This window comes from Pyxicephalus adspersus, chromosome 1, assembly GCF_032062135.1.
Source record: "Pyxicephalus adspersus chromosome 1, UCB_Pads_2.0, whole genome shotgun sequence".
In the NCBI taxonomy this organism is placed as follows: Eukaryota; Metazoa; Chordata; class Amphibia; order Anura; family Pyxicephalidae; genus Pyxicephalus; species Pyxicephalus adspersus.
The window spans coordinates 23,216,536-23,230,557 of record NC_092858.1 but is presented as its reverse complement, the minus strand read 5'-3'; the positions used below and the strand labels follow the sequence as shown (position 1 = coordinate 23,230,557).

Genomic DNA, 14,022 nt, shown 5'->3' with positions numbered 1-14,022 from the left:
TGTAATTGTCTAGCAACCAAGGATCCCCATGTAAGTATGTCACCTTATATTTGCAGACTAATAGGCTTTTCACAACATTCTACTTAACAAGAAAGGCTGCTGAAGACAACATAACTCCAATGCCGTTAGGGGAAAAATGGTCGGCTGGCACCCTGGGATATATATTTCAGTTTGAAAAGCTACATTGCTGAGCAGTATACATTTCTGTACATTTATTCTGTTAAAAAACTGGTAGACAATAACAGTACAATACAATTGGATTTAATGTCACCATTTTCCCATCAGGTTTCACAGTTCTTCCATTTAGTTTTGTGGTTTTACCTAAAACAAGGAAAAAATACCCAATTTATGGAATAGTAAAGTACATCCTTGGGTTCCTACTGCTGCATATTAAAGATAAGAAAGGGCATTTTGACAAAATTTTTTGACCATGATATTACAGATTTTGCTATTCTACTTTACAAAAAGATGAATGTCACCAGGTAAATGTAGAAAATGGTGCACAGCAATCAAATCTCTATACAATGCACATGAGGCGTAGGTTTTACCCTGAAGGTGAATATAAAGACGCCAGCTTTCCATGGTGCTGAAACTATGTTCATATACAATTTTAGCACTTGCAGGATTATACATTGCTAAACATTTATTTCAAGTTACATTTTAAAAAAATAGGATTGTATTTCCTTTTTTCCAGAACAGTGTGGCACACCAGATAATTAGGCTAGCATTCTCACAGCAAGAGAGTGGCCTGAAAAGGAGTGTTGGTAAGAGTTTTTATTTTATCTATTACCTTTCTGCCCCTCAAGTTTTGTGAAAAATTGAACTTTTATGTTTGGTAATTGCTACTGCCTATGATTTGCTTTTTTCTCATCTAATGGAGTTAAGGAATCAGGAAGGGGATATGGCACTGCTTGGCAACATGGATGTCATCTTGGCTTTTCTATTTTCAATCAGCGTTGGCCGTTATCCTGAACTAGCAGATTCCTTCTTTGTGCTTGGAAGACACCAAAGCCATTTCTTTTAGATTGGATTCCCGGAAAGAAAAGCAGTAACATGTAGTTTAGACACATTTGTCAATTCTATGGCACATCAAGCCATAAATTCCCGATACGTCTGTTCTACAGTCACATATTGCAACTGAATTATTCCTGACCCTGACCATCATTTAATTATGTATCTGTGTAGAATAAAATGATGTCTTCTGAATACTGTCGTCAGCAATAAATCTGTTGTAGACTTTGCAATTCTGTCAAATTGAGCTGCCCAGGAACTCAGACACACAGGTCACACAGACACTGAGAATTTGTCGCACAAACTTTACTAAGCAAGAGACGGTGATTTGATGATTTGTGCCATGGCTCCAACATTGAATGATGTGTTTGAAAGGAATTTCATTTCAACTGACTGGAATGAGTAAATGCACCAAAATAATTTTTTTCAAAGCAATACAATGCAACACATGGCTGTTAAAAGGTTGTATTGGCAATCATATATTATCTATTGCCTTTCAACTATGTAGGAAAACATAACTTTGTATCAGTGGCAATATGTTTGTGTAAATTGGTAACAAAGGTTGGCTTAAGCCTCAAAGTAGAATCAAGCACATCAAAGCTTGTTTTTTTTTAATTTTGGTCATGCAGGAATGTAGGTGTATGTGTGTCTATGTGTAGGGGGTTTCAACATGGAGTCATCAGTCACAAGACTCTCTATGACTCAGGTAATGTGAAGCTTCAGCCTTTCTTTGCAGTCTCTTCTTGGCTATTGCTATAAATCAGTAACTTACCCTGTTATCCTATTTCTTGATTTTAGGTAAAATGACAAGGAGTAGGACAGGTGGACTTTCTCCTGGAGCCTCCCTGGCCCATACCTTGGCATGCTGTGAATGGCCATGCATGGCTATGATTTTTAGACTAGTCATGTAAATGATGACCATCCCTTAGATCCCTTTACAGAAAAGTCAAGAAGAGCTTGCACTTCTTTGGATAGGGTGGGTACAAATGTGAGAAAAGGAGTATTGGTTCCATTTGACTTTTATATTAAAGCCAACCAATCCCCATATAGAAGACAGCCGAACAACTCTATTGACTTTGGGGGGGGGGGACTGTGGTAAGAAGTTTATTTCTAGATATATATCATGTAAGCGGTATCTGCTAGAAAACAGGGTTTAGACATTAAAAGGTTTATACAGTCCAAAGTTTTGGTGGGGTGTGGCCAATCTTTCTCAGGACCTTGAAAAAGGGGTATGTGCTCCATTAAAATGCTTGGGGGTATACTGGAGGTACATTTCTTTTTCAGTTCATACTAAATTCTAACTAAATGTTCTAACTACATTAAAACATACAATTACACTTCCTCATTACACACAAAAATGCATATGCATAGCATAAAACCCTCTAAAAGACCATTGGAGGTTTTTTTGCTTAGAATCCACCCAATAAAAAAGTAAACATGACTATTTTTAGTACAACAGATATATTAGACATAAAACTGTACTAATAGATTTAGTTGGCATGCATTCAGTTAATAAATGTATACAGGTCACTTTATTAAAACAACTATTCAAAAACATATATTTCTGTATAAATCTGTAAACTGGTTTGTAGAAACCCCCAAGTCACAAAAGTAATATACAGGAGTGTCAGGTCAGATCATACATATTCAGTCCAGCAGTACCAAGGCCCAGGCTTAACAACATCCAAATTAAGAAGAAAAAAGAAAGTTTGCTAAAAAAAAAAAAAAATTCTTTATAACTAATCAGCACAGGGTATTAGATAAAGCTTTCACACCTTTTCTGCTGTACTTGTACCTTTTGACAAATCAGTGAGTATATTGAAAATGTGTCTGAGCTTTATCGTATGCTGTGTTAGTTAAAAATAAAGAAAAGGAGATTTTTGTGGACCAGAATCCTCCAAAGTAGAGGTATTGGGTCTTATTACTTCAAACTAAACATAAAATTAAATTATTATTAAAAAGTATGCTTATTGAACGCAATTTAAAGTTTAGGTGCACATATTTAATAAAGCCACAACAATAAAGCAAGTTCGCAAATCAGCTACTGACTTTTTTCGTGTACCTGTTGTTTCCATTGAGCTATGCTGGGATCCACAGTGGTTCCAGTTTACATTTCCTTTTATCCATCAACAAAAATATCTGTATACTGTATATTTTCAAACACAGTTATAATAACAAAAAATAATTTTGGCATCCCCTAAATCAAGAGTGCTTAACTCCAATCTGAGTTCCAGGATCTGCACATAATTTGAGTATTTCTCAAGAGACAGAAGTAAATGAAGTAAGGAATGATTTACAAAGGAAATGCTGGGATGCCGGGAATACCGTTATCTGCACACAAAGCAGTGTCATGGATGCAATGGATGCCGGGTATACTGTTATCTGCACAAAAATCAGTGCCATGGATGCAATGGATGCCGGGTATACCATTATCTGATGACAAACCAGTGCCACGGATGCTAGGGATGCCGTTATCTGCACACAAATCAGTGCTATGTATGCCAAGGATGCCATCTCCTGTACAGGTTGGATTTACTAGTTACTTGTTCACCCTAAAGATTTTTCTTTTTACTGTATTTACTTTTAATGTATTATACTATCTAACAATTGTTGGTTCTAGAAAAATGATACCTCAAAGGTTAACCTGAATAAAGCATTATATAGTAAGCATTTAATTTGTTATATATGATCAAATTCCTTAAGTATTTATTGCAGAGCATATGACACAGAAAAAATGTCAAATATTACCATTGCAAAGAAAGGACAAGAGGCAATCTGATAATACAACCAGAAAAAGGCGCACATAGGATTTCCAGATCACTAACACAGCACAAGACAATTTTATAAACATCTATTACTAAATGTCCTTATCCTTCTTTTACAATTCACACATTTTGACAATGTATTTCATTGGAAAATGTAGGACTCATGAGTAAAGTTGATTTATATATTATCTAACTTAATCCATTATGTATATTTAGGTAAAGTTGGGTGAATCTTGGGACCATATTGAGTTTTCTCAGTACCACAGATTAGCAAACAACACACGAACATCAGAGCATATCCAGAAGTATGGATCATATTCTTTTCCATGGTAGTACCAACACCAGGCCAATTTAAGGACAAAGCTTACTATGAGTTTTTCCTGACCCTCCAATTGGGACTCATGAAAGGACTAGATATGCTGTGCTCCCATAAGCATTGGAACCAACCAGGGACTGATGCATCAAAATAAAGTGCTGCTGAACTCCACCCTAGTTTTAGCATTCTGCAAAAAATAAGCAACTGGTGGCAATAGTGAACTTTGGTCTGATAGAAGCAATGCACACTATGCTCTGCTTAACAACACCAAGAAGTATTAGGTATAAGGAGAAAGTTGTAGAAAGAAATAGACACTTGTATAAGAAAACTGAGGCTCTGTGCCAATGAGTTTGACATTTACTCATTTATTACATGCTTGTTAAGAAATAATAGGCAAAATATAAGTACACTTATCTCTAAAGTTCATTATGGCTGCCAGGAAACATGTGCACTTAACATTTAATGAGATGGCATAGGTGAGAATTGGGAGACTGTATAATCCATGTAGCATTCTTGCCAGCACATTGATATAAACAGTACAGAAAACAGCCTGCAGTACTATTATTAAGATCCATTGCAATAAGATGTTACACAATGTCCTGGCATCAATAAATTATAATAGGTGATGTAGCTCTCTGTCATCTCTAAGGTATTTGTAGCACATACCTAAGGAGTTGCAACAGTGGTTTGTATGAACTTAACCTTAAGTACACTATGTGGTCTGTTTATAAAGCAGAGAATCTGACATTCACTGAAATATTCCCTGATGGAGAGTTTGTTACTGCCCTTAAAATAACAAGTATTCTCCAAAAGGGAATGTTTCAGTGACTGTCAGGTTTACTTCTTTTCACATAGACCCCCATCGGTTATACACAAGCTAATACTTGTATTTGTTTTGCACCAATAAACAAGAGCAACATGGCAGGTTAATGCAAAATTTGCAAGCTTTGGGGTCCCCATCACAATTCCCTGGTGGAGAATCAATAACTGCCACTGAAACACATGGACCTGGAGGATTCTCCACCAGGGAGTGTTTCGGTGAATGTTAGGTTCACTGCTTTATAAATACACCCCTTTAAGTTATACACAAAACAATACTTGTATTTGCTTTGCACCAAAAAACAAGGGCAAGCTGCCAAATGTAACAATTGAGGTTACCATCCTCATTCTAGCTTTGCTATTGCACCAGTCAATAACTTAAACAAAGCCTGCAGCTAGTAAAATAAAAAGTTCTAATGTTGGTTCCCGGTCCTACTTTGCAATCTATGCCATTTTGTAATAGAATACTATTGTAAGATAAGTCATTTATGTATATATATGTTTTGCTTGGTGCCATGGCCGAGTTGTACGGTCATAGAATAGTATTTCTCTGCAAGTATTATATAGGCAACCTGTATGCATAAGGAGGTACATTTAAGGTTCTTATTTAGCAGTAAAAAACAGAAGAGCATTTTATTGGATATTTCCAAATTTTACACAGGCAACACTATGGATAATAATAATCATTTTGCTGCCTTGCTTTACCTTTAAAAGAAAAGGAGTATGATGCTTTAAAAGAAAAGGAGTATGATGCTTCTATTGTGTGATACTTCATTTACATCCTAGATTGTAAGCTCTTCTGGTCTGTCGTTTGCAACCCCTACTTATTGTACAGTGCTGCGTAATATGTTGGTGCTATATAAATACCGTAAAATAATAATAAACACCAATAATTGTTTGGTAATTAAACAAGCTTGGTAATTAAAGCAAAACAGGTTCATTTTCAAATGTGAAATCTCTTGTTATTCTAAGCATACCCTAGATCAATAGATTTATGAGTGTGTGTAGTGTAGCTGCCATTGAACAATCATATATATGGGCTCTCTATCACAGTGCCAAGTTCTTTTACATTGACTTAAATGCACTGTATTACATTCTGGCAAGTGATTTATTTTTAGGTAAATTTCAGTGTGGCACAGGTGTACACTGTCAATGTAACTTAATAAAAGCCTTACTGTAAGAAACTTTCTATATATTCTTTTTAAATTCTTGATACTTCTCACTTTGTATTTCCCTTGAATTGCTTCCCCATCCCTCCTCTAGATGTCAGGCTCCCCCAGTCCACAGAATTTGCCTTATCAAACTAAAACAGCCCCTTATCTCTACAGATGCAATTAAACAGTACAAAAGCAAGTCAAAATAAACACACACAAATAATAAAAAAATAGTAATATTACCCTTTTATAAACAAACTCATGAATGTAAATCTCTGACACATTGTATTCATTTTGCAAAAAGAATTGCACAGCAGAAAATAGTCTTTAGATGCAACATTGACTGATAGAATATATTTAGGACAGCCAAACATTGGATATGTATATGATAAAAATGAATACTTACTTGGTTTGACTAGTTTGCTATCCACAAGTGAAGTTGGAAAAGTATCCAATGTGAAACTTCAGAAGGGTTAAAAAGAGTAAAAGTACAAAACCAAGGAGCAGCACCTTCTACCTTCTTTCTTTGATGGTCTTCATGGTGCAAATAGAGGGGATCTTAGCATCTCTTTGGAAGGGGGCACATGGACTGGTTGGTGCCCAATGGCAGAGTATCCCATCCTGTTTGCAGCTGTGGCATCACCTATTCTCCAGGCTGCTGTTTGGATTGCAGTTGAGAATCATGCACAAGAAATGAAGATTAGCACTTGCACTTGTCTGGGCTTCCTCTGCCTTGCATTGACTTATATGGAGTCTGCATTTCTCTGAGCTGTGGAGTGTACGCCTTTCTTTGGTGAAATCCCTTAGGGTATCCCTTCATGCTGTTTTGATCTCCCTGCTTTCCCAGTCGATTATCTTCTTCTGCCACTCTCTGAGTACTTCTCTTTCCTCCCCCTCTGAGGTTAAGCTCCTCCACTGTGTCTCCCCCATTGCTCACTGATGATTACTTGCTACTGATTTTTTTCCAGCACTATTTGCCTGCTTGGTGTGTCTTTTGCTGCCTGTCACTCCCAGACAGGTCTGCCAAGCTTATATGCAAGACAAAAGTATCCAGATATTAATCAGGTCATCCTATAGAATTCATATACAAAAATCATCCATGGTGCTGATGTGATAAAGAAGACACTGTATAGGAATAATCAAATACTTGGCAGGGAAACTTGATTCTTGAAATGTGATTTTAAAGGGAAGATATGATATTGTATTTTCAGTATTGGAGTTATTTCTGTGTGCCTTTAGATTGTAAGCTCTTTTGAGCAGGGTCCTCTCCTTCTTCTGGTAATATGTTGGTGCAGTTTAAAAATAACAATATATAAAAAGACATTAAATGTATCCAAACTTTACATGCAAATATGCACAAATATATAGACATTTTGATATTTGTAATGGCATTATAAAATTAAATTGTAGGAATAAAATATTTGTCCAGAACTAAAAACCCGACAAGTGTTTAACTTGAAATAAAGGTAAACCAGAAATGAGTTACATTTAGGTTTTGATGTGTGTTTTACTGTATCCAGATGGAAACATAGCTGCCAACCGTGTTGCCTATTGACAGTCGTTTCAGGCAGTGAGTTGACTAAATAACTGACTGCCAGGCGCAGAAAGTAACATAAAGGTTTGCAGAATCTTTCACTGTCAATGGCTGCTTGTCATTAAATTGTTCTTCATTGATTGGTCTCATGGGTTAGATTGGCTAATGCTATAACCGACCTGTAATCACCCGTCTGTGTGAACAAGCCCTTAGTTTGTAAAGTGCTGGATATCATTCATCATTCAATCAACTGATATTTATAAATATTACTTTCATCTTCACTTTTATCCTCTGTTGCATTTCACTGCTGCTGATCTCATTGAGTCACTTTGTAGCCACTCAAGCTCGGTTTTTGGAGTTACAAAATGAGCAATAGTCCAGGGCCCCAATGGGAAGAATAGCAGGGAGGAGGAATGCTGTGTTATTTTGACCTAAACGAGTCCCTGCTAAATACTTGTAACCCAGTGATGGCTCCATGGCATTTGCCAGGGCAGCTGTCCACCAGGCAACAACAGTAAACCATGTTTTGGTAATAAGTGGTGAAATAGCCACATCGGAGGACCCCAGAACATCGTCAGCCTATTACATAAAGTGACTGAACATACACCGTATAAATCTCTAGGTACTTCTTTTACTGTAAACGTTACATTTAAATATATCTAAATTACATTAACATCTTTCCTGATGGCATTTAGTACCATTGTCTATAGATGAATCTTTCACGTATTTGTTTTCAAGTCTGTAATAAACATGATCCATATAAGTGCGTCATATATGATGGACATTCAATATACCCAGAATAAAAAACCCAACAAACTCAGTTCATACTCAAACATACTCAAACAAGCAATCTGATTTGAAGATCTTGATATGGATGTATGAGGCAAAGCACCCTAGACAACAAGAACTATATTTTTGTTTTATGTAAATGGCTGCTGTTATATTTTAATGGGAAGAATTTTTATAATATGTGAGTTTTGTATATCTTGCATAAAGTATATTGTTCCAAGTGGAAGATGGGGAGAGAATTGTGGAAGAAGGAATTCCACCCAGATATTGAAATACCCATAATGTTGACCTTGTATATGCAGTAGATGTCTGACTCAATGGTTTCATACCAATATTAGGCCAATATTAACCCATAAAGAACATTGGATTTCATGGTTCCAATGGCATTTTTTAGCATAATTGGTAGATTTATATAAATATTTCACTTCGCTTAAGCACACTATGTATATTTTAATTTTTGTTGGGCATTATGCTTACAAGTGAATGTTTGAACAGTCATAATTGCTTTTGAAAAGAGTCCATAGGCAAGCTGTTAATTACATGAAATGCTTCTGATTTTCAGGATCACTTGTCATGAGGCCACATGTGGATAAGACAATAACAAACATTTTTCAGGAGTGGACCTCTGCTAAAGAACAGAAAAGAAGAATCAGTGTACCAATTGTGTGCTGGCAGCATTTCCTAGCACTGCAGTTAATAGATAAGAATAGACAGATATCTCCTGGCTCATCAGAGTTATAGATGCCATTTTATTGCCCTGTCAATACCATTGCTGAGCTCTTAGTTACTTACCTTTAATAAGGATCTGACGTTCTATTAGGTATGCACAGACCTAAAGTTTCTCTCAGGAACCTAAGTAGGTAACTATACACGGATAGCTCAGTGGCTAGCACCCTTGTCTTTGCGTCGCTGGGTCCCAAGGTAATATCTTGGCCACAACATTATCTGCAAAGAGTTTGCATGTGTTACCTCCGGGAGCTCTGTGTAACGATCAGGCTCGGAGTCCAGTGGCTGAAACAGCAAGAAGACTCAAGCGGAAGCCGTCCAGGATTTATGCACAAGCAGTGGTAATAGATACGGAGCAAACACAAATGTAGTCAAAGCACAAGCCAAGGTCAGTAGCCAACAGTGTAAGTTGGAGACGGAGTGCGAGGAAGAGTGCCCATTTAAACAGAAGCCAAGGGTCAGTACACAGGTAGCAGTTTGGAGAGCGCAATGTAACAGTAGCAGGAAGAGCAAGATATTGGCAGAGCACAATAATCTGGCAACAGGAAGTTTCAGGGACATGGCTAAAATAGGAAGTTCATGGGAGGGGCCAGGAGTTCAAGGTTCAGCAAGATACTAAGTATCAAGGTATCTTTGTCCAGGGAATCCAACAGAGTGCAAAAGGCAAACACTCAAGTGGCGCAGTAGACAGAGCTGCAGCCAGACACACAAGCTTACCTGAGTTCGGATCCCGACAGTCTGGCTTCCTCCCACATCACAAAATTCATGCAGGTAGGTGAATTGACTTTCTCCCAAAATTGGCCTTAGACTGTAGGCGGGACATTAGAACGTGATCTCTCTGACAATTAGTATCATGACTTTGTAAAGTGCTGCATAATATCTTGGCTCTATATAAACAAGTATACTGACTTACCAGCCACATACGGCTCCCAGTTATATGAAAAGATTTCAAAGAAACCTGCCAAGATAAAAAGTACAGCAGCTGCCTTTACTAACTTGCATTAAGTGAGAACTCTGCAAGGTTATTATCCTGTGTTATGCGAACACTTACCTGAAACAAGTATGTACATACCAAGTGATACCATGTACAGCACTAGTAATTACATGAGATGCATAACGAATGTGAAGTTACCAAATTGGTGCCAAGGGTTAGTTCTAGATAACATGCTGGAAATATTTTTAGCCAGTAAATAACGAGAGTGATGTTATTCCTGTAGTAAATGTAAATTACCTTCAGCTTTGTATTTACAGGAGAGTGTTGTGGAATTCATTTTGAACAGCTTGCCTACACACATTTTTTCCATGCACTTGATCACAACACAATGACGGTTTCCATATGTTCAATGTAGTGTGTTGCAATGTATGTACAGCATGGCGAGTTGACAAGGTGCAATAGGGTGCTAATATAAATGGTGCTGCAATCCATCACACTGCACGACTTATGCGCAGTCCATAAAACATGCGTTTTACCAGTAACACATATAACTCCAATGCAGAGGGGTGAAGCCAGCCGTAAAAATTAAAGGTTACAATTATCATCAATAGAATATGCTGTCTAGCTTTTACCCAAGTGCAATATATATTGAATAATATTCAAGGTTTACTGGCAATTTTTCTGGTTGCTTTAAATGTCAACTTCAGATTCAGCCCTCTGCTCCTATGTCACCTTCCTGGGAGGCCTTCACATTTATATATATGTCTTGCTTTTTTTATTTAATACGTTTTTCAGATGTCTTGAGGCTGGCACGTGACATGCTGGGAATTCTTTCTCTGTGTTTCTTTTCCAGCTGTGGGTAGACTACTGAAGTAGCAGTGATGGATATAGGGGCTGCATATTCTTAGTCTTCCAGGTTAAGTAACATAGGGCTTCAGACTGAAACATTAAAAACATTTTGGGTTGATGCAGAAAAAACATACTTACTGGATGGGCAAATTCCACATTGTCCAGTTCTAATCCACCACTTTGATGCACACCACCCCATCTTTCTTTACTGCCCCATAGGTAGCCAACTGTCTCCTCCTGGTCTGTGCAGCCAACCCCCTAATGAGACAATGCCAAATTGTATGCATGGCTAGACTGAGATCTGATGCAATGATGTTCTGTTTGGATGGAGTGAGATTTCAACAGATTTTTGGGCTGAATGTAGATATCCTAGGAGGCTGCAGGGTTGGCTGCCATTACATATTTGTTACCTATGTAAGAAATAAGGATGTCAGGAGGGCCACTAAAATAGAAATTATTTGAACATAAATAGCATATATTCTTCAATCATAATGTGATATGAACACGTGCTATAAAAAATAATATATCTACATTAAAACAAGCAGTGTCTTCTATTGAGCCATTCCTCCATGAAAATCTCTTCTTCTGGATTTGGTGGTTTTGTCCATATTCATTGGCTGGGTTGTGCTAGCAGCTGGTAAATGAATAAGTAATTTATCTAGGTGCATGGGTTTGCTGATAGATAATCACTATTTTCATGTTCATACATGGTGGACATGTTTGTTTTAAGTCACTTCTTCTGGGTTTGAAGGCTTTGACCATCTCCATTGGCTGGATTGGGATGATGTAACTCTTACACATGCACACCTGAACTACTTGAGACTGTGCTGTTGAACATACACAACTTTTTGTACAGACAGAACGAGAATTTATTGAAAAACACTGCCTAGTAGGACTATTTAAGAGACTTTATTCCCATTTTAATAAAGTCACTTCTATTGATTTTTTCAAAGCTTAGGTTAAATTATCATTGGGGATACAGAATAGGAAAAGAAATGCACAATAGCATAAATATTTTTTTCCTATTTTTAATAAAAAATAAAACAAAAAATCTGCTCCCAAAACTCAGTGCTCAGCCCAGCAAGTACCTCAGTCATGTCAAGCCATTCACCACATTTGCCGACATGGTGACATCAGAGTTCTTGGCTCTTCTCAATGCGTTTTGTCACAGATGGACATTCTAAAATATTAAAATATTAAATATTAAAAATGTCTGCTTTCAATATTGTGGAGAGAGAAGGAAGTAAGCTGTATATTTTATTTTTACTGGAAGGGCCTCTTTTAGCTACTTCACCTCTTTGGTGTACCCAAGCAATGCAGCGACCAATGGAGATTGGCACCTCAGGAAATGGATCCTGATAACCATTGATTCATGAACTTCCTTCAGCATAGACGGTCTCAGTTGTATTTTTTTCTTGCACAGACATGAACTCGGTTTTATATTCACATTTTCCTTGTTCCCTGCCTACAGAATTTTGGAACTGACAGCTTATCTGTACCCACGGCTGAATTTTTAGCAGAAATCCCCTGGGAATGGCTGTGTACATCTGCCCAGAGAAATGATACAAAACGAGGGAATATGGCTGTGAAAACATTTTCATACAAACCCACATTTAAATCGCTTTTTTGAGACTTCCAGTGTGAAATTGAGGAAATTACATTTCTTCCACTACTCAGCTCGGAATAATGCTGTCTGCTTCATATAATGGATGTTGTGAAAGCTTCAACAACATGCAGTTTGTTATATAAATTTAATGCCAATCCTAATCATTTCCTCAGGAATCGGACTGCACTTTTCACACAACGTCTATGGTGGTGATGTCCACAAATCATTTACAGCCCAGAAGGTTGCTGCGCCTAGTATTCCTATTCTGTGGATTTGAAATGTTTCATCAAGAATAAAAAAAATAAACTAAATGTGCAATAGAACTAAGGACAGCTCTGGTTGCCTATAGCAGTTAGCTTTGCATGAATTCACATTTAATTTTTGGACTGGGTTATTGAAAGTTGAATTAGTGTGAATATTCAGTACATGTATACATATAGAGGTTTTTTAGGTTCTTTGCTAACATGTTGGAAATTAGAGTAATCTTTAAAAAAATTTAAAATATATTTATTAATATTATGAGTTATTATAGACCATTGTGGCAGCTAAAATTATAATCAGATCACCTACCCAATCTAATTTGTAGTCCCATTCTGCAATAATGTACAGCCTTGCTGGTAACCTTACAGCTCTTTAAAAAAGTACATTGTGCCTCCTAAAAAAGTAAAGTGGTATTCTCTTTTGTATACTTGCATGCCTTTGATATGAACTCACATATAGCAAAGTGGGAAAAAAGAAAAGTATTGCTGTTCTACAAAAATATAAAATTACCTGCACACATTTTTATATAATAAGTATCACACACGTCTCCGGCTAAACAATAGAACAATGGTCAGACACTGCTGTTATCATGTATCCCACCTTGAACATGGACCATGGAAAGCATAGAGTTGTCTGAGGGTATTGGAAAATTATTATAGACAAGGATATTAGAGATGAACGGTAAAAGATAATCCTTAGGAAAGGCTAGCTATTGTGAACTTGAACCTGACACAGTAGCTGGTAGAAGTATATTGCCACAAGCTCCTTTCTTCATTTTGGGGCTATTTTATTATTCTCCATCAGTGATTCGTGACTTAGCCATTTCCTACAATCAAAACAATTTTAATAACCTTCATGACTTGGATCTAGTACCACCTCAATGGCTACTTCAAAATAAAATGGTTGGATGATATAGCAGGATTATTTCTCTTCTCCCAGATTTGTTTGTCTTTTCCTTTTGGTTGAACTATTGAGCCCTTGGATACATGATCCTCCTGTCCCCTGAGGAAGCAGATTTTGCGAAACCGTCGGCACCTGCAGGACACTATTCCAATCATTGTACCAGTGAACACTCAATTAAAAAAAAATTCCGTGCATTTTTGTTTGGAATCTTTAAAACTTTTGTGCACAAAGCATTTTGTTGTAACATTATTATTATTATTATTATTATTAACAAACAATATTTATGAAGCGCAAACATAATATGCAGAGCTGTACATTAACCACCTGACCGTTAAGCCCGACCTTGGTACGGGCT

General features: G+C 37.0%; 1 protein-coding gene across 1 annotated transcript in view; it reads right to left on the bottom strand.

Annotated features, from left to right (window-relative positions):
• TRPC4 (transient receptor potential cation channel subfamily C member 4) overlaps positions 1-7,018 on the bottom strand; it is a 94,113-nt gene extending 87,095 nt beyond the window's left edge. Inside the window, exon 1 of the mRNA XM_072403965.1 lies at positions 6,472-7,018. The gene's annotated coding sequence lies outside the window, so the exon portion shown is untranslated. The remainder of the gene's footprint in view (positions 1-6,471) is intronic.
• Positions 7,019-14,022: the final 7,004 nt, after the last annotated feature.